Here is a 25,277-nt window from a genome sequence, read left to right as displayed (position 1 = left end):
TTTTTTTAAAAAGTTCTCATAATAAATGGTGGTTTTCATCTTTCATAACCTTTTCAGATTTTGTCCATTACATTTTGATCAGAAGCTTGAGAGAGATTATGAAAAATGATGTTTTGCCCATATCGTGCATAGGGAAAGGAGATCACTTTCTGGCATATGTGTCTGTTTGCAGCCATGATGTATCACAGCCAAGTTATTTTACATGGTATTTTCAGTAAGCACATGCAATATGCCACATTATTACAAAGGATATTCAAAAGTAAGCACTGTCATCCTTTTGTCTGCCCTTCTTTTCCAAACCAGTAATGATTTTTCACAAACATGAAAGGGTGTGGTGTAGATAAATATGTTAGTAGAATGGCAACTATATTTTTATCTTTACTGGAAAAAACTATGTGGATATAATGAATATGTGGGAGTGATGAATACCATTTATTACACAACTTGTCATGACTTTTTCCAAACCCTAATTATGGGGTAACCTATTTTCTGCAGTGTGTTTACTGGATTGGCTTGATTGTCTTGGTTCATGTACAAAATATAACACATTCATTTCCAAGATGAATAACTTTGTAACTTATTAAAAACTTCTTTTGTCTGGGGGATATAAAAATTCAGGAAATATTGCAAACCATTAGTCACTGTAACAAGCTCTAAATATGATTAGAAAATCCATTTTGCAAGTGTTATCTATTGATTTATACTAGAAATCTGTGATAACTAAACTATCAGGAGTCATCTGCTGATTACAGCAACTATGCTGGTTTTCTAATCATGTTGAAGACCTGTACATACAGAACAAATATGGAAAAGTCTCAGCAGATCTCTAGTTTAAGCAAGAAATAACATTTTTCTGGTGTTCAGCCATGTTCAAATGGTTGATCTGAGCTAATACGTGCTGCACAGGCAGTAACATAGATTTTCATTTTATAACCTGATAGTTGTAACCTTGGTGCATCTGCTGTGAGCAAAAATGGCAGTAATACAAGTTTTGGTCTATTATACTGTCCCACAGTGCTGGCTGCTCGGCTAATTTAATAATGTATTTTATTTAAATTGCATTTTTCCTTAATTCTAGAGGGTGTTATTTTTTGCTGTTTTTTTTTTTTAAGATCCAAAATCCTGTTATGAAAAATATGAAAAGAGCTGAGAGTCTAATGACATAGCCTGCCTCTTCAGCAAAACTCCCTTTAGAGGTTCCTGCTCCCTGTCATCCGTGAAGCCATTCCTTGATTCCTCCATTTGCATTATGCAGCCACACTTTAAGTCGGGGTTTAGAAAAAAAAAAACAAAAAACAAACAAAACAACCACATTTTTGGTCCCCATCTCTTTTTTGGAGTGTTAACCTGCATTATTTTAATTATTTGTTCTGTAATGCCACCATTCAAACAAATGCTACTGCAAATGGTGCCACAGACAGTAACGATGGAGTAGGAGAAGGGAAGGCAGAAGGCTTTTCTCAGATGGCTTTACTGCCAAAGCTTCTGAGACTGTTGAAACTAAGATGCCAGCTGCTTAATTTAAAAAAACCCAAAAAACTATATATATATAGTCACAAGGTACACAAATTATCTGTTCAAAAGAGTACTTTCTCGTCACTCATTCAACCTGATCCCTAGAGAAACCTGTATCAAATATGTTTGGGTTTCCAGCCTGTCCTACAAAATATTTGATGTGGGATGCTACAGGAGAAAGTATTAGCTCTTGGCCCTCTTCACTGAAAATGTCCTGCTGCTGAATCTGCTTCTTTGCCAGATCCTGGTTTGTTAGATGGAGCAGCTCAGTAGTATCTATGTAGCAGCTATCATACACAGCAATGCACCATCACGAGCCTTTGGAACTCAGTCTTTGAATCAGTTAAGGACATCCCAGTGGAAATGGAATCCGTAAACTCCCAGATACCCTCTAGGCTTCATGGCCTAAGTAGGACAATTGAAAGTGTCTGGCTGTTAACCATAGGATTCCAACTCTCCTGATGCATGTATTTTTAAAGGACTTGTCCCTAGGATTGCTAGTGAGTGTCTTAGCTTTTTAAAAAGTTTCTGTCCCTCACGACTTCCTAGAGAATCTTGGAAATTTGAAGCCCTCTAGGTTTAATGATTCTCCAGAAAGCAGATAGCACATACACACACGTACACTATTTTTATATAATTTCATTTTAAGGTTAATTTGAAGGAGAGTGATGTCACATTGAAAATATCAGTTGCAGTATTAGTGGGTTTTTTTAAGATTTGGGGTTGGCATGAAGTGCTACAATGTGTCCCAAATGACCAAGATGTTCTAGATGTGTGTGCTCTCTAATAGAATGTAATGCCTCTGCACATCACCCAGAAAATGTTGCTCTTAATTATAAGTGTACATACAGGCCGCAAGATGTAAATAAATGCGGTTTTGAAAATCTGGTAGGTTAACTGCTAGCAGACTTGATAGTTTTGTCAGGTCTTGGTGAAGCTGTTGACACCAAGAGTTGTAAACTTTTTTTCTCTTGATACATCAGAAAAACTTTTAGAGCACCTAAGGAAAAAAAGAACATTAATTTGTATGAATTATAGATATATGCCTTGGGAGCAATATTGAATATTCATGAATTGTGTTTATATTCAAGCAGCTCCTCTTTTTTAAAATTAAGGTGCTGTGAATATGGTTTGGCAATAAAAAGTTTAATATTAAAACCATCTGAAAGCACAGGAGAAGAATCTGTGGCTTTGTTCCTTTGCTTTGTCAAGTACCTCAAAGTTTTTCTTCAGTCATTGATATTTGTTTAAATGTTATTGTTTTGTGAATTTTCTTCTTATAAATGTTGCCATAACAGCTTGATTTTTCTCCCTGTGCTTAACTATTGATGGAATAAAAGGATGTCTTTTCATAGCCGTAGCTTTTAAAGCAACTATGAACATCAGAGCCTGTCTTCTGAAGCTGTATAATTTTAGGCAGTACGGAAATGTCACTTTTAGAGTTAGATTCTAAATGTGGCAAAGTGGAACCTTTAGCTGTTTTCTAAGTTATTTAAAGAAGAAATGGCCTGGTTGTTCCTTACAGAAGTGCAGTATTCAAATGGTGTTGGTAATGTGGCTGCTAAGAACCAGAACAAAGACGGCCTTACCCTAAATGAACTCAGCTTGGCCTAAATGAATTTCCCAAAGACTTACTTTTGGAATTGTGGAGCTTGATATTAGCAAATTAAACCACAGAAGAGTTGCAAGTTCTTGGCAGCATCCATCAAGAAGCATTCAGTGGCTCCACAAGTAAACAGAGAAAGCTTCTATAGCAACAGAGTGCATTTCCATTCTGCAGGAGGAAGCATTCAGCTTCTGCAGATTTGGGAAGCTGAGGCAGGATGGTGATCTGTCTCTGTGGATGTAAAATACATATAGCTGGAACTGCTCTTAAGGCAGCCATTTTGTAGTTTAGTCAAATTGCTTTCAGGGAACTGCATATATCATGTCCTGTGCTTATAAAATAGTTTCCACATACTTTTATTAATAAATAAATAAGTACAGGATAGTCTTTTTGTAAAGTAAACTGGAATGTCTGAAAGTAAAATTTACTTAACCAAGTAACTGAATGACATAATCAATTTCTAATCACAAATTAATATTTGAAGACAGTTTATCAAAAATATTTTTTGATTAGCTGATAATATCTTCAATAGTAATTGCTTTTATACTGTATATTTACTGAAGTTTACATTGTGTATGCAACTATTTAAAAGCTCAGGGAAAGTGAGAGGCAGCAGTTAGCAGACTGTATGAGAACTTCCTTGGTCTTCCTTTTATTGACAAAATATTGATCGACAACACTATTTATGCTATGATTTTTAAATTTTGGTATATCTCTTTACATCCCATGTTCTCAAGCAGCAAAGATATTACCCAAGAGGAGTGACCTGATTTCAGTTTAAGAAGGTTAAAGGTTAAAGGTTAGCTCAAAAGCATCATCTGCCTAGCTGCTTAACTTTAAACTGATCAATTTAATGAAAATCTGTTTTGCAGATGGTGTTGTAATGTCTTTGGCAGGATTTAGGCAGCTTTAACATTAGACGTATGCTAGTAAAAATTATTCCTTTATTTGACCAGAACAACACCTTTTCTTTTATGTTTTAAGGTAAAAGGCATGTGGGATATGGTGTTTTGGCAAAAGACCCAGAAGCAGAAAGTGTTGATGGTCTTTCCATATGGGCTCAAAACCAGAATACCCTTATGTCTATTGCTAACGATGACTGAAGAAACAAACAAAGCTGTATTCATTTTTTCACCATAATGTTTTACTTTGAACCCATAAAAAAGCATTTCAGTCAGACCTGTCCTTGGAAAAGGCTTGTCTTCTCTGCCTAGGGTGGAATGCAACAGCATTAACTTTTTTAATCTGGCAGAGCACACTGATTGTCTCTTAGAGGCCTTGTATTTGTACGTCAGAAGTATTCTTTCCCTTACTCACAAACCATGCAGTAATTGTGTTACTTAGCTGTAGATACTATAAATAAGAAGGCAAATCAGTCAATCCAAATGGTAAGTTTTATCTGATGGAGGTTGTCTGAATAAACAAAGAATTAGATCCTTGGGAGGGTAAAGCAGACCTTTGTGTTTATGTCTTCAGAGAATCAAGCCCTCACAGTTTTTGCCAAGATAATTAAGTTTCAGCACAACCATGTCTTTCTATTTTCAGATGTATGCAATTCAATAGGAATTTCTTGGGCTGCTAATGCAATGCTATTATATGTTAGCTTTGTAATTAGCTAGGACTCTATCCCTTTGCTGAAATGCATTGTTAATATTACACACACAAGCATAGTTTGCATGTAAGCAGTTATGAAAGTGGAGCCCTTTGTTTCATATTGACCTTCCAACTTATTTAAAAGAGAGTTTACAATGAGCCTTTGTTTTGTCCACAAATGATCATAAACAGCTTTCTAAAGAGACCAATAAAATGAGATAATCACAAATGTATAACATCACATATTGAAAGGGTAGAAGAACAAATGGGGCTTTTGCTATATTTTATAGGATGGATTTATAGTCTGTTCTTGGGTCACTTAGGGCCAAGAATTTTCATGGTCAGCTGCTGGTCCTGCTAGCTAGCATCCTCTGCAGGAAAGGCAAATACCATGCAGCACCTGCTCTTCAGCTGGGGTTCTGCATTGCTCTTCAAAGAGAGGTGTCCACTTCTCTGCTGGTTCAAAGTCAAAAGATTAATCAGACCAGCTTTTTTTTTTTCCTGCATCTGTCATCAATGAAGCAGAATAGTCTGTCTGGATTCCATAATGCTGTTTGCATATTTGGATTTTAAATCAGCCGGGAGTATTGAATGATTTGCTCATCTTTACCACGTGCAGGAGGCACAAGTGGGATTTAGTCCTTAGGTAACTTTTAGTGTAACAGTTCCCCAAGGAACACTGCTTGGTTTTTTCTCATTATCCTTGTTCTGGATGAAAGCATGGTTGTTAGGAATTAACAACGGAGGGGGATGCGAAGTGTATGCATATGGGGACAAATGGACTAACAGCCCAAATCACTTTGTTTGCTTTACTCTGTTTGGCATGAAATGTTGGTACTTGATCAGCTTGGAATTAACAGAAAGTCACATTCTTTTCATTTCAATTGTCCTGCACTAACTTTTTAATATAAAATAAAATATCCTGCAAATGTGCCAATCCAATTATTTTACTGTCATTGTCCCGATATGATGGTAAAAGAGGTCAGGAGATTGTGCAGCATTGATTTGCATAAAAATCATTGTGGAAAGGAAATTGGAATATGTCTGCACACCTGAGGAGCTAAACTAAGCTTTGCTTGATGTTATTCTTTTTGGTTGTTTAGAATAAAACTGTTTTCAGTGATAAACAAAAGTTATTCTAATTTGTTCCTCAAAACAAGCCTCATATAGAGAATAGAAGGTATTTCAATTTTTAAAGTCCTTTGAGATTTGTGTTCACTTAGGGTTTTAAATGTATTATGAAATTTAATTTCCACTGCAAGTTTCATTTACTGTAATTCAGATTATGCTGTTGTGCTTACATGCATAAAGAGAAACCAGTGTTCCAAGAACACACTGTCTAGTCACAGCTATACATACATTGTGTAGTCATAGCTACAAATATTGTATATACCTACTATATGCACTTGTACACTATAGACAAGAATATTTATTAAAAAAAATCCAAAAACCCCCCAGTTAACAAAAAAAAATATTGTTGGCTGGTAAAATAGCAATTTCAAAACTACCCTTTTTATGATAAAATTAAAATAAAACAGTAGAGAAAACATTTTCACATTATATTTTATGTGCATTTAATTTGATATTCAGATGTTTGTCTCTCAGATTGTCTTACATAATGGTCCTTGTTAAAAAATACCATATTTTGTATTCAGCTTATGGTACACTGCTGAAACAGGGAGGTGTTCTCAAATCATAGTTTAAAGAATCTTCATGTTCTTCCATGGAAATGCTCTCCTGAATCCCAGTCTGTGTGCTGTCCTGGGTAAGGGTGTGTGAGGCTCATCTTGGAAAGGAGGCTGTACCAGACTGCTTGCAGTGTGCAGCCTGCCCGGTGGAGTCCAAGAGAGTAGGTCCTCTTGGAGAGCAGGAAAAGTGAGCAAGGAGAGCTAAAGCAGCAGAAAGAGCATCAGCCTTATTTATTCAGTATGCTCAACACACAAAATGGCTGTATAACAGCTATTTTTTGTGCCTGGAGTTCTTTCATTGTGACATTAAGAGAAATATGTAATTATTTCTGGCTGAGATTCAAAGCAGAGATACAGTGTGTAGTCTATGCAAGAGTATTGTGTCAATGTGAGTGCATGTGTATGTGTGCATTAATAGATTGCAGCTATGGATTTAGCAGCCACTCCCTCCCAGCCTTGCAACATAGATTTTCTTGTTACCCATAGGAGACTTTAGCTGATATTATGCAACTCACTACAGGTGTCTTTTCTAAAATTGTAATTAGTTTGCCAGACTCTCCCAGGTGAGATTTTTCTCTACGCTGTCTTCCACATATTTAAAAATGAGCAGTAAAAAAAAGTAAAAAGACTGACACATGACAGGAAAGTTATATTTTGACATGGATACATGTAATTCAGCTTTGCTGTTGTTTTTGCTAAGTAATATAAAAGAAACTTTACCTTGGTCTATGCATTTGTTGGTCCATCCACCAAAATACCAGAATTGTGATTTTATAGGACAATTAATGGGAGTAAAATCTTACGTTCCTCATATGTACAGGACAGATTTGAGGTTTTTGATACACAGATTTTGGGACTGTATTGGCTCTATATATGTCTATATTGCTAGACAGACAAATTAATTTTCTGTATTTCTTCTTTTTTCCTCCTTTGGGGTACTACTGGAGCAGAAAAGGATAAGAAAAGATAGTGAAGATGCTGGTGTGAAATACTAAATAATGCAATTTCTGTTGGTTTCAGCAAGGATCAGGCACAATGCAGGAGATGTGTTTTTTTGGATAAACTTCCAAGTGTATGTTTTTGGGTAAAATATAATACAGTACAACAGGAAACAGGTATTAATTATGTTAAATATGAGTAGAGGCTTTATATTGATAAAACATAAATTACAAGTAGTGGCTTGCAACAATTTTTGAACCTGATGACCTGCCTTTTAGACTGGTGTACTTAATATGGGCAGATAGTGCAGACTGATGATCGTACAACCTCATGCTGATACGTAAAAAAAGTAAAGCTTTGCTAAGAACTTCAAGACTTTTGCTTTGTGGGCAGCCATGAAGAAGGATGTCATAGAAATTACCCCCTTGGTCTGCAGCACAACGTGCCAACCCTTCAGTACTGCAGCACACAGATACACAGCATATTATGCACCATAGCCTCAGGGGAAAAATGTATGTTTTACTCTACCAGTGGGAGGGAAGGCATTAAAATAATCCTTAGCTTTTAAAGGCAGGGGGTATTGAAGAAAACAAAAATTGAGCAAAGGTGGTCTTTGAATGATGAAGTGTGCAGATTCCCATGCCTTGGGCATCCTACTGCAGCAGCAGTTACAATAACAAAAAAAAAAAAAAAAGGATTTGTCATGTACAGGGCTTGGTTATATGCATGCATAGGAAACATATTGCTAATAGGAGCTATGGATAGTAACATACTAGCCTCATTCCAAGAGTGGATGTTTGACCACCAGGGTTGCCTAACAAAAAATGTGATTTTTTTCTATTTAAAAATGTTATCCTAGAGTATTAATCAAACCATGCTGCTCACATGATTTCCATGTGTAAAATGCGTAACTGTGTAACTACTGGTTTATTGCTGGATTGTGTGCAGGAAGCCTAGCATATAAGGACAGTATTCAGTGCTCTGCCCAAAGAGGCTTTTTATTTGTAGTCCCTGTTCTCCCTTGTAAACTCTCTCAAAAATCAAGAACATGCACTACTTCTTTGCACTGCTCTTGGAGAAAAGAACCATAGAGCCACCTTTACCCATAAATATGGCACAGAATCTGCTGCTCTGGGATAGTTTGTACCCCAGCCTTTAACAGAAAACTAGATTACTCTTAGAGAAAGTTCAAGATGACCCTTTTAAAACAAAGGTCAGCAGTGAAAACTCTTCTTTCCAGAACTTTATCAGGCAATTACAAAGGTCTACATCTCTTGATTTTTGTTGTTTAGCACATATGGAATTTTTCCATTGGCATCCTAAGCTTGTGTTTGGACTTATAGCAGTTCTTGCGTGAGGGAGGTCAGTTGTTGCCAAATAAATTTATTAAAAAAGAAGATGTTTTCCTTGGAAAATCCTAAGATGTTGCAAGTGGCTCAAGTATCACAATAGCTATAATTGATCTTATCCTTATCCTAAATTCAAAACTCTGGGTCCTAATAGTAAAGGAGAAAGAAGGGCACTGTGATTCACAAAATCACAGAATCACAATCTGGTGTTGGAAGGGACTCATAAGGATTATTGAATCAAACTTCCTGCTCCTCATAAGACACCTAAAACTAAACTGTATGACTGTCACCCAGATGCTCCTTAACTCTGACAGGATTGGTGCTGTGAGCACTTCCCTGAGAAACCTGTGCCAGTGACCAACCACTCTCTCAAAAAAGAACCTTTCCCTACTGTCCAAGCTAAACTTCTCCTGACACAACTTCATACCATTCAGACAACAATATTCCTGTTTTCTATGTAACTTAGACAAAAACTTGCTCTATGGGAAATAGATTGAGGAAAAAAATACTAGTATTCTCTAATTGAATAAACACTTCGTGAATGACTAGAAACTTGATATTTTTACAATGAGAACAATGAAACAAAGTCTAAGGAGCACCTTGGTATTCTTGTTCTTTGTGTGCTAGTGGTGAGAGCATGGAAAAAAGTTGGCTTTACTACTGAAATGAGACAGCTTTAATATCCAGATGTTACTATTTTGGAAACACCCTTTGGCATTTGCAGATATGTAAGCAGCTAATGAATGACTGGAAATAAGGAAGAGTAAAGCTGGTGGAAAAAAATGAGTCCAAACTGCAAGTGTTTCTGAAAACCTTATGTCCTTATTTGTTCAGGAGCTTCTGTGACTCAAAATCTTGACCCAGGAGGAAGCTGCAATCCTGGGATATGTCAGGACAGGATCTTCTGAAGTCAGGTCTCAGGTGACAAAGATCACAGGCCACAGAAAATAGTTTAGGACTAATTTTACCAAATTTCTGACCTAGAGTTTGGGCAGATTTGAAAGCACTGCTGTATTGTTAGTCCCTTGGGTCTAACCCTATTGCAGATGCATCTCAGTAATAGGTGTTGTATCTAAGCTGTGGATATCCTTTGCCACTTTTTATTTACTAAGGTAGTCTCATAGGTCACAATGAATTGGATATGCTGTCAATGTGCTCTGTCTCTCTGTTTCTGTCTCCACTGGTGTGTTTTGTAGTGTGTCAGGCTTCAACAATATCTTCACAACACTTGAATTCTGTGACTTATAGAATTCAAGGAATGAAAATCTTTGTAGGTAGTCATTAGGACTGCTTACAGGTATTTTTGAGAAAGAGCAAATCCTTACTCAGACACTCTGTAGTCACTTTGAATTTTTTTTTTTTTGCCTTTTTGTGTTGTCTTTTTTGTTTTTCAAAAAACAAAAATAGGTTTGTGGGATCATCTCTGACTTAACATGTTACATGTAGGGCCTGGATCCAAGAAGTCTTGTAGGATATTTATTTTCTTTTATTTCATGAGTTTTTCAGTGAGAAGCTCAAATTCTGTAGCCTCAGCTACCTCATAATTATCAAACAAATGATAGGGTTTACCCAAAGCATTTTAGGGCACACAAAATACAAGAGCTATGCTGGTTTTGAAGAGTTCTGTGTAAGTAACAATTTTTATGATAAGGAAGAGTTGAGCTGGTAGTCAATAAAAGGAGACTCTGAAATCTCATGCTACAGAGAGCCTGTATCCCAGTTCACTCAGCTTTTGTGCTCTCCAGATACAAAGGGTTTATGCCTCATGTGTCAACAACAGGAACTAAACAAATGTCTTTCCTTTACTTCTAGTAGTTGTTTATCCTAATAGATTTAGAAGGTAAGGTCAATACTGTCTGTACTGGGAAATAGAGCATGGCTTTTGGGAAAAAAAAAAAAACCCAATGTGTCTCTAACCGAGCACAGGTGATTGAGAGGTTGGCCTGTAGTACATCTGACAGTCTAAATGGTCCTCATAGAATTATAATTAAGCATAACAAGTTCTTCACATATGTCTGTCTGTCTGTATATATTTATTTTTACATGGACTTAATAGAGTGTCTGTAGTTGGGAAGGATGAATTCAAGTATTGGGAAATGTTAGAGGTGGAGTCTGAAGTTTTTCATGCTCACAAGAGCTCAGAGAGACAGTTACCCAACAGTAGTGTTAGAAGGGAAGTCACAATTGTTTGAGGCTGGGTTTCTTGCACAGGGGGTGCAGTGGACAGTAACAAAAGGGCAGGTGTGTGTGCTTATAAAAGCATGCACTTCCCAGGAGCAAAAACAGGATTTAAAACTATGTGTGTCCATACATAACCCAGGCTGCTACTGTCATCTTCTATAATGCTGTACGAAGGTCTGTGTACGTTAGTGTCTGCTGCAGTAAAGGTTGGATTTCCAGTTTTCTTCTAATTTCTTTCTCCCAGATACTTACAATTTTCTTATACACACTTTTAGGGCTGAAATTATCAGGATTTGGTCTGGGTGTAAATAATATTTCTTTTTTCTTTGGAGCTCTTTCTATGTCACTTAATCATGAGGTATCTTTCCAACCTGTCCTAATGAAAAATACTCTATTGCAAATAAAGTTAGTTAAGTACATTTCTTGAAGTGGCTGTCCATAACAGAAGAGAATGTTATTTTAAAAGCAACAACACATTAATAGGCCAAGTATGCAATCATTGTCCTATCACAGCAAATTATACCATTAGTCCCCCTTATCTAATCTCTTTGCTACAGACTGCCTAACAACAATTGCTTCTGAAAGCAAAGCAGACCAAAGGAAAAAAAAAAAAAAAGATTTCATGGGCAAATATAGAATAATGATGCTTATACAGGAAAATGCTTATTCTTTTCGTATGTCCTCTGTACTTTGCAATGAATTAACATCATACAAATTCAACTATATATTTCCCCCTCCCCCTCCCCAAAGTAGTCTTTGGGTAGTCTTACAGGTATACAAACATCAAATCAGTTTATAAAGTGAACTTCTGGCTCAATCACAGGCAGTGGGAAGGAGTTCCACAGGTTAATTTAACCTGCATACAGATTTTTTTTTTGGCTTTTAAAATGTTCTGTCATTAGTTTATTAAGTTTTGTTTCTTTTTATTCATCTGAAAATAGAATGAAAAAGATCATGTGTTCTTACTTGCTTTATGATCTTTTACATAAACTTTATAACTTCACAATAATCTTTATGAATACTTTATGGTCTTTTTATCATGCCTCTCTTTTATTTACACAAAAATTTCAATCCATTCAGTCTTGCTTTTAGTGGAAGTTTTTCCACATTTCTGCTAATCCCATCAACTGATCTCTGAACTCCTTTTACCAGTGTTAAATTTTTCTGAAGATACACAGATATTTCAGAACTGAACACACTGTTCTCAGTGGAACTGTATGATCTTACTATCCCATGTCTGGTGCATCCAAAAATATAATCTGCTTTAAACAAATCCTATTGCAGTCTGTGCTGGAAATATGTTGCCTTTCATTACATTTTTCTTCCCACGCCCCCCCTTCAAACTGATGCTGAAGTGTCCTGGAGTGGTTACATTTAACTTAGACACCAGTAAAATGTTTGATTGGTTCAAAGTATTTCTTCTAATATACATTTTCTTGGATTTATCTGTCAATACTGAGTTTCTTCTGCATGCTCAGCTAACTTTAAAAGTATCTGGCATTTCTCACAGTTCTTTGGCTGGTCTTGACTGTCATGAGTTCATTTATGACTTCTGCAGGATCAGTCCTAGTTTGCAGTTAGAAGACACAGAGGTAACTTTTGTTCTGTTAAATGCCTTGTTAGTTCATCTAGCTTCTTTTCTGCCTCTGTCAGTTTAGTTTTTTGCCCCTCTGTTAAGTGCCTACATTATGTGGTTAGGCTGCTTCTGCATAGCCAGCTGAGTGGAAAAAAACTCCAGCTCTGAATTAATCCACGGAGTAATTAAATTCCCCCTAATATTAGGAGAGTGAGAGAAAGAAGCATCTCCTTGTGCCCATGTCACACTGCCTGTCTCTTCACATTGCCTGCCTCTCGTTGCTTTCCAACATGTATTGCTATACCTAATGGCTTGAGGTGCAATTGTCTGCAGGCAGTTAACTGTTTGCTGAGCCTGAAGAACAGAAATAGCTAATTAACCGTCTATCTGCAAATATTTACCCCAGATATTTATTTAGTGATGCAAAATAGAAGATGCTGTTTCTGCATGTGGACTGCAAGGCTAAGGCATAACTGCAATTGGTTCTTTGTAGTGTCCTCTTTTCATACTGTTTGGTGCTCACTTTAATGTATTATTGATTGTTATTAAGGAATACCATGAAATACAGATGGAAAGTCTGTTGTGGTTGAACTCATACTGTGGGAGCTATGTTGACTTTTAGATTGTTCTGGCCTTCATGCTGCTTGACATTAAAACCTTTCACATTAAGGTTTAGAAGAAAAAGAAATATATAGTAACTATGTTACCCTGTATGTAGTGTGAAGTAATCTAAAAATATGATGCCAAATTCCCTCCCCACCAAGTCAGCACAACATTTGAAATGAAATACTAATTTCAGAGCAAGCCAGGAAGTTCAAATTCCCTGTGTGACTGTATACAAACACTAGTTCAGGACAGTCAATACCTGAATTTAAATTAGCTGTGCTACCTGCTAGTAGAAAGTGCTAAAAGTGGAGGGATTAGGGGTCTGATTTCTAGAATACTGAGTCCTAGTGGCTCCTCCTGGCATCATCTGTTTAGCATCTCAGGATCCAAGGTCATGCTCATGAGTGACTGGCACCTCTGTGCTGAATGCCAGCCTCCATCCTTGCACAGTCTTCTTGGCTGGATATATTGGCTAGTTTGAAATACACAAAAATTGCATCAGAGGATCAATTACTGCTGAAATGTCACTACTGAACCCTGTAATAGTGCTAATTAGTTAAAGAGGCACTTATCTTGGCAGCAGATCACTGAATACTTTTTTCACAAAATTAAGTTTGTAATGCTTTACATTCTTCCCCCTCCCATTTTTGGAGAAGTTTAAGTATATAAATGTTGAGGGTTTTTTTCCTTTTTTATTTCCTATGCCCCCATAAAAAGAAATACTTCAGAATGTTTCTCACTATGTCCAGCAATTTCCATCTTAGAATAGCTTACTTTTGTTTGGAACTCTTAAAGAGGCTATTAGTCACTGGACAAAACTTGAAACAAGGAAATGTATGACAAACACACAGTCACAGGACAGCCCTCTCTAATTTTGGCTCAGCTCCCTTTCTGCCATTAATGGGGCAAAAAAGAAACTGGAGATCTGATGTAAGTTCCCTGCCGTGGGGAAGGGCAGCTATTCTGCTTGTGTCAGGGAGTCCCTGGCTGGCAGGGAGCCAGCTGTGTGGGCCCTGTCCTTCCCACCACACACTTTGCAGGAGATGTGCCAGGAGAAGGACTGGGAAGGGCAGTGGCAGAAGGGCAGAGTACATGGAAGTGTGTCTGTGATGAGAGTGAAATCCCTGTGATGAGAGAAATCCCAGCTTCACAGGGAGACGTGGGGAGCTCCCAGGCAGAGCTGGCTCAGGGGGATGCTGGCGACTTCAGAAAACTTTTATCTGCTACAGAAAGGCAATGGCTGCTGTCACAAGCTGTAGGATCTGACTGCAGTCCTGTGTTTTGATCCCCTGCTCAGGTCTGTTTCATTTTTCTTGTGCTCACCTTGCAGGGAGCCTTCTTGGGCTGTGTCAGTGTGTTCTGGGCTTGATGAACTACCACACTTCTTTCCCAGCACCAGTTGTCCTTTTTCAGTGCTAAAACATGCACAAGGCTGTCATTCACACATTTCATCCCTCTACTTTTCACCCAGCATTAAATTTTTGGTGAGGATTATTTATTTCCTCACTATGCCACAAAAATAAGATTCTCAGCTGGCAGTGGCATGAGCAGTCTGTGAAATTTCTTTAGTATGAGGCAGGTCGTATTGTTAAGCAAAAGTCTAAATATTTGCTAAGATTCAGGAAAAATTACAAGGGTTTTGCTAGTTTTTATCCTCTGCAGAATTTGTTTGAAGCTTTAAAATGTTGTTTGTTTCCTATTAAAATGGTGATGAGAGGAAGGAGACAGGAAGAATGTAGGCTAAATCCATCTTGTTGCAGTATTGATGATCTCAGTAGTATTACTCCAAGGATAGAGAAGTTTTCCAAAACGACATGTTTCTTAACTCTGTCAATTGACTGGGACATGGCTCTCCTGTGGTTTGACTACTGTGGTTTGTCACTACTGTGAGAAATTATCCAGTTCAAAAAGTCCTGTTATTTCGGTAATTTCTTGCTGAAATTGATGGTTACTGTTCCTGTTTTTCTCCCAAAGTTTATTTCTAGGGCTTTCCCATTTGTTTCTGGTGCTCTAGATAAAAGGCTAGTCACAAAGGCAGAGTCAGAGAGACTGCTCTGCAATGAGGATGTGTAAAGGAGGAGAGGATGCGAATTTGGGACTGTTTTCCCTCTCATGGAAACAGTTTGCCTGTTTGATATAGAGTGTGAGTTGATGCAATGAAATCCACTTCCCTAAATATCTTTTACAGATCAAACCAGGTTGCTGAGTATTGATAACCATGACATACTTTGTGGGTGAGCATACACACTAGGACACCTCATTTATAGCCCATTTCTCCTCCTAAATTATTCCACATTTGTGAATATTTTTTAAGCAGCTGCTATTTAAAACCAGAAAGCCTCCACCCTAAAAGGCCCCAACCTGTCAGAAACATTTCCTCTCTTGCCTGAAGCTTGGAATTTCACTCCAAAATGCCAGCTCCTTCAGGAGTGTGCATAGTGTCATCCTTGCCTTGTGGTTTACTCTTTGCAACCTCAGTTGCACACACAGACATTTTTTACCACCTCACCACATTTTTCTTCCTTCTCTACCGACATGTCTACGTGTCTGTTTTTCACAGTGCCATTTGCACCTAAATTTCTGCAGCATTTAGACCAGTTTCACTCTTGCCAAGCCCTAGACCCCTTTATATTTTCCTCCTTTTCTGCCAATAAGTTTCTTTGCCACTTTCTCTTGCGGACGAATGTGAGTGTTTATGTACATTGTCATGTGCATTGTTACGAGCATTTCTATTTATCGGGGATGATTGGGATAAAAATTTTATTGTCTTGAGCTTGAGATGGCTGTATTGTTTCAAGTAGTAAAGAGAGAAAAAAAGTGTGCTGAATATCCCACGGGAAGCTATCATGCATATTGAACCTGCTGCATATTTTGAATTAGGAAAAATATGTTAGAAATTTGTAGGGCTCTCTCTACCTCTATCAATACTCTTTTTTTTTTTTTTTCGTATGGCTGGATGTACTGAGCCAAGCCCCAGTAATATTAAGGGGGAAAAACGCTGCTGTAACTTCGTGACCAATATATTTTAGAAACGTCTTGCATTTTTCCTGTAATAGCTTTTCCATACATAGTAGCATTTCAGTTTGAAGGTCTGCCTTCTCAAAGCCTATCAGAGCTAAAAACAAGTGCCAGCATTCTGTTGAAAAGCTGGAAACTTCCCACCTCCAATGCTATGAAGCTCCTTTTTCAGACTCAAAGATCATAAGATTAACACATTATTGGTAAAAGGCCCATCCTGGGTGTTGCCCCAGTGTAATCTGAAAGGAAATATTTTTGTTTGAAAGCAAGGCAAAAGTCTTGATCGTGGTTTGCAGCAAAACCAAACTAATGACAGCTGATTTAAGCTAACTGGGCTGGGAGCATTAACAATAATTACTTCTGGAGACAATTTTAGGTCTTGTTTCAAGCACAGAGATTTTGTTGACGCCATCATCTAGGACTCATTTGAGAATTTGCTGAAGACCATGCTCCTCTACCTTTCCCACTACAGGTGTAGAAGTGTGCCTTGAGCAGTGCCCTTTGTGTAGAATTCCGGACCTATGCCGGGTTCATATTGACAATGTAAAATCTTCCATGTGGCATCAATAAGACTGGGATAAAACACATGACGTATAATAGTTCCAGACCATGGTCTTTCATTCTTTTTTAGATATAACCAGTGGGGTCACATAGGAATAATTATCTGGCTATGAAAAGGGGTCAAACCAGGGCTTTGATATTCACAATACATATTCTGATGGGAGTGTGTTGTTTAGGTAGGGTTAATTTTTGTCCCAACTCCAGCAAATGGTAAATTTTCCGTTGAACTTGGTGGAACTAAGATTTCACACATGACACTTAAATCTGTGCTATATAAAGCTTTGTATAAATACATCTGTATATAATATATATCACAAGCATTTACAAATGTGTTCCTGTATATTTTATCCAATTTCATAAACTGTGTTTAAACTGTCTACTATGCAGATGCCTAGAATGAACAAACTAAAAAAATCTGGATAGAGGTAAAATATTCAGAGAATGTAATGGGAACATGTTTTTCTCAATTGTAATTTTGAGAGGTTTTGTTCCCTTTATTAGTCGCCTTTCTCCACTATATAATCATGTGAGATCTTTTTTCTAGTTGCATCAATTTTCAGCTACAAATGTTTTGCATTATAAAACTGTGTAAAACAGACTAAAAATTGTGAAGTGTAAGAACAGATAATCTGGAGCCTTAAGTGCTTTGGGCAAACTTCTCCTGCCAGCTTTCAGAGATACAGAGGGAGACTGTGTTTGAAACCCCTCATCAGAGCAAAATGAACGTTTTAGTGTTCTTGGACATAATATCAGGCTAACATGCTCCCTGACTGACATCCCATGCATACTGTATAATTGCCAGCCTGCTTCTCCAAGTGCCTTGAAGATTACATTTTTTTTAATGTCCCAATATTAATAACCAGATGTGATCTTCTTCCTGCCCAGGGGTCAAGCTAGCTGGCCAGGTCAGGCTGTTTGTCTGTGTGCACAGACTGTGAAGTCTATTCAGAATGACAGGTATTGGGAGGGGGGAGGCGGGTAGGGTGTTAACCTCAAGACCACCAAAAGGGAGTTCTCCCTGCTGGGAACAAAGACCAGCAGGAGCTTCAGCCTTTTTCAGCACTCCTGGGATTTTAACCAAGTGAACAAAAGATGATGCACAGCTGAAGAAATGCTCTTCACAGCTGATACATAATTTAAGATGTTCAGTTACAAACAACCGGATATGTATTTGTGATTTCATTTGAGCATAGTCCAATTATCTGCAGTCAGTTAATATTTTTGTATGAGTAGTTTCTGTGTGCTGCTTTATATGCTCAGAAGACGCTCAATTGCCAGAGTTTGAAAACACACTAGCCTTGAAAATAGCCCTTGTACTTAAAGAAATAGCATTAAAACATCAGCAGTTGCTATGGGGTGCTTGTACCTTTTTATTAATGTTTTCCAGTCTATGTATAGATTATTTTATAATATGATATAGTTTCATTAAACATGTATTATAAAAACATTTACTCTTCAGTCTCTCTTTTTGTCAGGTAAAAAAACAAATCAAAAGAAGAAGCTATTTGTTTCTTAATTGATTTTCTACGTTAGTTGTTCATTGAATAGATAAGTAGTGCCTGTGATATTTGATTACAGAGCAAGGCACCCATTTAACCTTCCGTTCTTTCCTGGCCAGGATTTCAAATACAATACAACGAGCCTCCCTTAGGCTCAGTAGGATTAGACTGCTAGCAGTAATCCCTGATGCTATGAAATAGACCTGATAGAACTTCAAGTCACTTGTTTAGGATTATGCTCATGAATTTCAGTCATCTAGTTGTATTAACCCTTTGGGAGCATGTATGGTTTATGCTGCTATAAATAATAGAACATTATAACAAACAATGGTGGATGCATATCAAAAATTATCTATGTGTTTTCAAGAATTCACTTTTGCATGGTGATCAAAGTGTAAAATTCACATTGAAATCAATTTAACTCCTATAGCCTAAATTCTCAGAGTTTGTTTTAATTCTAATGTTCAGACACCTTTTGCAGTTCAACAGTGTCTTTAAACAGGCTGGTCTCAATTTGTGCATTGCTTTTTAAAAATTGTTTGAATAAATTTTAGTTCTCAAGGTTGAAAGGGCAGACAAGTGATATCTGCTAACTACAGGGCATCAGTGCAGAATCTCCCAGTATAATGGCTTGAATGCAAGCATGGTCCTGTGGTAAAGAGGAGAGGTAGTGATACTTGAGCTATCATTTCCATTGCTCCTTTTTTTTATTATAGCAACAATGGGCAGTACTGACTTATGATGACTTATGCCCTGAGCTAAAAACAGAGTAAGAGTGCCAGAGCATTTCTGATGGACCATGAGACGGTGTGCAAAAGCATTGTAATCACTCCAGATTTGGACTACTCTTTTGAACTGGTGACTTCTATTTAAATGCTGATTTTTAATCTGGTTAAATCACTACAGGGAATAACTCTATACTAGCAATAAGAAGGAACAGTATTTTCTTTCTTTCATTTTCAGGATCCTAAAACCCACCAATGAAATAAATACTGTTTCCTATTATCAGCCTCTTAAACTGTTGAACCTTTAGTTCAAAAGCTCATTAAATATTTATGTGCACAACTAATTGTACTGATTATTGAAATGAATATATGTATACATATTAGAATATTTGATGTCAATTACAGTGAAAAATTGTGGAGAGTTTGACTTGGGAACTCTAACCTACTCTCTTAGCAGAAGATAGAGTCAAATTAGGACTGACTGAATATGCACATTAAGGCATCAATTGGTGAAACTACTGCCACTTCCATACACCTGCATGTGGAATTGCTATATGTAAAGGCAAGATGACAGACAGAATCAGTGCTACTAGCTGCACTTGGTGACACAGGCATCACAGCAGTTCTTTACCCTATAGACACTATTAAAGCATGCCTGTTATTGTAGATCTGTTGGATACTCTTGATACATCTGATGATAAAGTGGTATTGATGAATAGCTGAAGGCCATGAGAGCAATAAATGAAGTTACTCTTCAGTAATTCCATTCTTTTTTTGCAGGAGGACTCGGGAGTGGGGGTAGTTTGGGGTGGCTGTTCATCAGTCCAGTGGTTCACTCATGTGCTCCCACGTGGAGTATTGCTGAGTTCTAGTCAGTCACCCTTCTTGATTAATGCCCGTGGCCATTACGGGAGAATCTTCTTTGCTTGAGGTGTGGGTGTCTCCATGATGCTGATGATTTTCATCTCCACAGCAATATCATTAGACTTGGGTGGCTAAATCCACCGTTTCACTTTGTATCTTGCCAGCCTTGGGGTTTGGATATAGCAGCTGTGTTCTAAACTGAGGTCCTGCTGGTGGGATGCACAGGTAGTAGGAATGGCCAAGGCAGCTGTCCCACACTCACAAGCCATGCTGATTCTGCATTTGGCTCCTGAAGTAACCCAAGGAGTGATAAGCATCCCTTGGTAATGTCTATGTATATATGTGGCTGGTTGCTAAATGGATAGATGTTGCTTCTCTTTCAAATTGGCTTCTCTCAGGTTTTTTTGTCTTAGAAATATCTTCCAAAAACTGTGCCCAGTCCTGCCGCTGCTGCTGAAACCTAGAGTCAGTTGTAATATTTAATACATTTAAACTTTTGTCCTTTGTTGGTTAGTTTTGGTTTGACACCTGGTATATTTCTGCTCCCTGATTGATTGCAAATGCACTATTAGAAATGGGCTGTTTCATGAATGCTAAGTTTACACATTCAGAATGTGTTTTCCCTGGATATTCTGCAGTATGTGTTTAAACATAGCTGTTTCTGAAACAAATTCCTTGCGTAGGTCAGCAGATTTAGTATGGAGAAATTCATGGAAAGCAAACAGCCAAGAGGTGGGGCATGGAAGGAACTAATTCAAGAATTTCAGATGAATATTTTCCATCTCTCCACCTTTAATCTCTCCTGCTTTAATTCTAAATGAAAAACTTGTAGAACTTAGTGGCCTACAGGTTGCCACCTTCAGATTTGCTGCGAAAAGAGAGGTAAACCTGTAAAGTTTGATGAGATTTGAGCTGCCAGGAATATAGCTGTCTATCCATTAGCCAGTTTTTCTGACAGCAAGTATTTTGCAGATGCAGTTTCAGCTCTGTTTCAACTCTCTCAACTTGCTTCTAGTTGCAGTTTTCACTCTATTTCAACCTATAAGGACTGAAATGAATCAGACCCCAATTCTCTCTGAAAACCTCACTTCATATACATAATTCAGATCAGCTAACAGTGCCCTGGGCTAAATCTCAAAAGATTGTGAAAACTTGTATTTTCAGAGAGTGGTTGGCAAATGAAAAATCTGCTTTCTCATTTTCTTGATCAAAAACTTCAATTTTCGATCATTCCACCAATTATCAAGTTGCACTTCCCCTTCAGTTTCTTACAGGGTGAAGGGAATACAAGGTGGCCATGTTGGGAGAGTTTGTTCTCAGATGAAAATAACTTTTCATGACTTGGGTAACACTACTATTTATTAATGTACATTTACTTAGCAGAGCAAAAAAAGGTTGTGTGTGTGAAGGGAATCTTATTAAGTCTAAATAAATAGACTGTAGAAACCATGGTAATACTTTACACTTCTGTAAAGCCTTTATTCAGAGGCTTTCAAAATGTTTTAACAATGTTAATTAAATTCAGTGCTCCTTCAATCTGTGTTAGCCTAAGTGCATATCGGGCCATCTTCATGTACATACTGGTAGAGGGGAAGAAAGCTCGTGTTCAACTGTGTGCAGCAGCAGTGCACTGCAGGTATCTTCAAGGCAGGCGAAAAAAAAGAAAAAAAAGCCATGTTCAAGTGAAACCGCACAGGGAATTGCCTGTAGGTAGGCAAAACATAATTACAAGTTGAAATTTGGCCAAGACATTTGTCTTAACACTCTTCCTCCTTTGAAAAAAATGTGCCACGTACTTAATAACTTTATTAAGTACAAGCAGTTGTGAAATCTGTTCTTTGTTTCAACCAAAAGGAAACATTTCCTAACAGGACAGTGCTGTTAAACACCAAGATAGGGCACTGACTCATTACTAATTTAGACAGAGAGCACCATCAATGAATTGCCAAAACTCTTTTTTGTAGCACTGGTGTTTTCCTTGGAGATCTCCCCTCCGAGTTCTGACCCTGCTTTAGCCTGAGAGATCTGAAGGGATCACAGCACAAGGTGATATGGCTTAGGGCTGTATATAAAATGATGAAGGAGAGAGTGAAACCCAGCCATGTGCTCCCTTTACTTGACACTGTAGTAGGAGAGGGAGGTGGCATTCAGTGAAACTCAGCGCTCTTTTTTTTTTTTTCTGCAGTAAACAATCAGCCTGTGAAATTCACTGCTGCAGTGGGGGGTTATCCGGATAAACAGTTTATCAGGATTTTTAAGAAGGATAAAGGCATGAACATTAATGATGTTTCTGATTATGTGGGCTAAAACAAAAAGATACAAGAACGTTTAGTTCTCTATTATTATTGTTAAAGTCAGGATATAAACAGACTGTCTTTAGGGTCAGGCAAGGATCCCTCGTCACACTGCACATTCATTTAGGCTCTCTAAGGGCTTGTATTTGTACCCTGCTTTTTTGTGGATCTGACATTAGCTGTTCGCACAGAGAGCATGTCGGAACACCTGGGCCAAGGGGATGATTCATAGAGTTGCTCCTGCATTTCCATCTCTCTGTCTCCCTCTGTGACTGTTCTCAGAGGACAACATTAGACTTCAAAAATGAATACGAGAACTGAGTGTTTCAAATGTAAATAAGATGCCATTCTGTTCATAATTTTAGTCTCACTAAGGAAAGGTATTACTCCAAGAGTAAACAACTGAATCTGCATGTCTGGGTTATTTTGTTTTTCTTTGTCAGCTTATCACTCAGAGTGGGAGAGGAGTGTCTGTGTCATAATTAGTGTTTCATTTATTTAATTTAGAAGTACAAACAATAGGCAGAAAGGGCCATTTGACAACTAATTAATTTGTTTCTGCTCGAAGAGCATGACAAAAAGTTTGCCTTCAGATGAGCATTCATAGACTGTGGGTTTGCATTTGAGTAATAATTCATCAACATTGCTCCACAGATAATTTGATATCTTCAGTACAGCATATAAAGGTATAGGCTTTGAATATATATTTTTTTTAATTTAGATGACTATTGGAAACTCTTGGATCATTCTAAGACCAGTTATGATTCAGTACCATATAAGATCTCTCCATGTTTCTAGGAAGCACAGTTTTATTCCACCTCTTGGAAGAGGATGCAGCATCTGCAGCCTGGCTCCTGTGACAGCTAGTTCTGCAGGATCCACTTGACACCATGTGAGATAGGGCTTGACTCAGGTTACAGGTTTTCACAGCAGTTTTGCAGGCATCACAGTAACATTACCTCTGTGCGCTAGCTGTTATTAATTGTTCTGTACACTCTGCTCTGAGCAAGGATTAGGAAGACAAACTCCAGTGTTGTGAACGTTACGAGCAGAATAAACAATCCAGACGGAGACTGTGTGCTGATAGCTGTCTGGATCTTGACACAGCATCTCTCCAACCATGGCCAGTCAATCTGTGTGTGGAACCCAGGTCTTAAATGGAACAGAGAAAGCAGAGGTAACCTGGTGCTCTGCAGGAGTTTGTCCTGATACAGGGCTGGGAGGTGGCAGGGCGTGCACTTGGACTCTCTGCTAGGAAGCACCAGTGTTTTCTGTAATACAGACAGAGTATGAGAGAGCAGAAGATTTGAATTGCAATGGATGGATCAGTCTTCTTTAGGGAGAGGCATGTTGTTCAGCATGGTATCTTTCACATTTCCCTGTGTTCTTTCTCTGCAGAGTATTAATAATGTATTGGAGAATTCACAGACATTAGTATGTCAGTGGGACTAGAAGAAAAACTGTAGGAGGGAAAGGTTTTGCTTCACCCAAAAGAAGAGGAAAGCTTCTTCTGGTAGAAAGAAAGAAAATACAATGATTATTTGAGGAAAGATCTCAAAGGGAAAATTGAGATGTGATTTTTTCCAGACATCCAGGCTGTGATGTAAGAACTACAGAGGAAAAAACGTTACCCCAAACAATACCAGGCAGATCCTGGAAGGTAAACCAATGTGGAAGTCAGTCAAAGGTTTTCAAATAAAAGCTTCTCCAAATAAAGTCCAAGTAGCAAGAGAAACAAGACTACTGCAAAGTGAAAATGAGAATAAAGCAGTTTTATTAATCAGTGAATGAACTAACATTTAATAGGTTTTTAACATATCTTCTTCACGTATCTCTGCAAAGAACTGTAGTTCGTAATACTGGTATTACAAGTTAGTGATTGTAAATATTAATTGTAATAACACTGTAATGTTATCACTGTAATGCACCTTTTAAAATCAAATATCCCAGGAGAGGAATCAGATTTTTCTTTGTTATTTCTAGTCTTAACCAGAGGTGTGTAGAAGGGGGAGGGGATAAGGATTATTTTAATCCCCAAATCAGACATGGGTATGTGAGTGGGCACTGGCATGCAGACCAGCTAAATCCAGTATTTTGAAGCACTGTATAGTAGCTCCAAGTGTGAGCAATGATAAATAACATTGACCTAAAACAGGAATGATTTTAAGCCACCTTCACTTATCCAGCTTCATGGAGGTCTGGAAATAGAAGTTGATTTTACTTTGCATCACTCTGTATATGGGTCATTAAATGATTTAATATACTTAGAAATGAGATGCCCATTCTCTCAGTCACTTTTCCCCCTTTGTCTTACATGTTGTCACAATAGTCTAGAATAAATTAAAAATAAACATATAACTGACATTAAAAACAGAACATAGAATAGTATTTACATTTATTGATCACTTTCCCAAAGATCTGAACCACAGCTGTTTGGAACAAACAAGTGTCTTCCTAACTCTCCCCTTTTTACAACTGTCCTTTGATTCGGGAATTCAAACCTGAAATAACACAGTGGCATTTGGAGACAGTCTCAGAGAAATGAGAGATTCACTGGATACTGACACAGTCTTCGAGTTTGGTTGCTTAGTTTTGGGTTTTTTCTATTGTGTGGAGTTTTTTGCCTTCATTATTTTTTTTTTCTTTTCTATAGCCGTGGTGCTTTTAGGTTTTGCTTGAAAGGTTTTGGTACTTCAGACAAAAAAGAAGCTTTTGTCTCAAAGACTTGCAGTTCAGCCCCTTCAAAAGAAAAGGGTTATTTTCCAAAATATTTTAATTTTTTAATAATAAGCGATGAGCCAGGCTTTTAGAAAATAGGGCTGATGTAGCCACTATATAAGTAATAATATAATTAAATAAAATGTCTCTCCTCAACCACCCCTCCTATGTTATACAGTAGTAGTAAGTGGAGTTTCTTTTTTTAAGTGTATGTCCAGGTCAGATTGTTTTCCCCTTAGTGAATGTTATTAAGAATTTGTTTTACAACTGTTACACAATATTGTGGTCCCTAAAAACTCATCAAGGAAAGCTCAACTGGTATGAGACGTGCAAATAAGACACTGGTTTTCCATTTTTTTTTCTTTTTGGTTTTGTTTTGTTTTGTTAATGGAGATGCCAGATGTCATATCCAAATAAATACTTGAAATATGCTTGGTAAAAGTTTATTAATAGTTGCCATTGCTACAAGTCCTTATGTGTGCCCCTTTGAAAAGCAGTGGTCACTTATTAAAGACTAGAGACAGAACATTTTCTTGAATACAGTT

At 37.6% G+C, this 25,277-nt stretch overlaps 1 protein-coding gene across 4 annotated transcripts in view; it reads left to right on the top strand.

Annotated features, from left to right (window-relative positions):
* Window positions 1-25,277, top strand: part of ZFHX4 (zinc finger homeobox 4) — a 149,741-nt gene that overhangs the window by 28,145 nt on the left and 96,319 nt on the right. The window lies entirely within an intron of this gene.

This window comes from Anomalospiza imberbis, chromosome 1, assembly GCF_031753505.1.
Source record: "Anomalospiza imberbis isolate Cuckoo-Finch-1a 21T00152 chromosome 1, ASM3175350v1, whole genome shotgun sequence".
Lineage (NCBI taxonomy): Eukaryota > Metazoa > Chordata > Aves > Passeriformes > Viduidae > Anomalospiza > Anomalospiza imberbis.
This window is presented reverse-complemented; position numbering and strand designations above follow the sequence as displayed.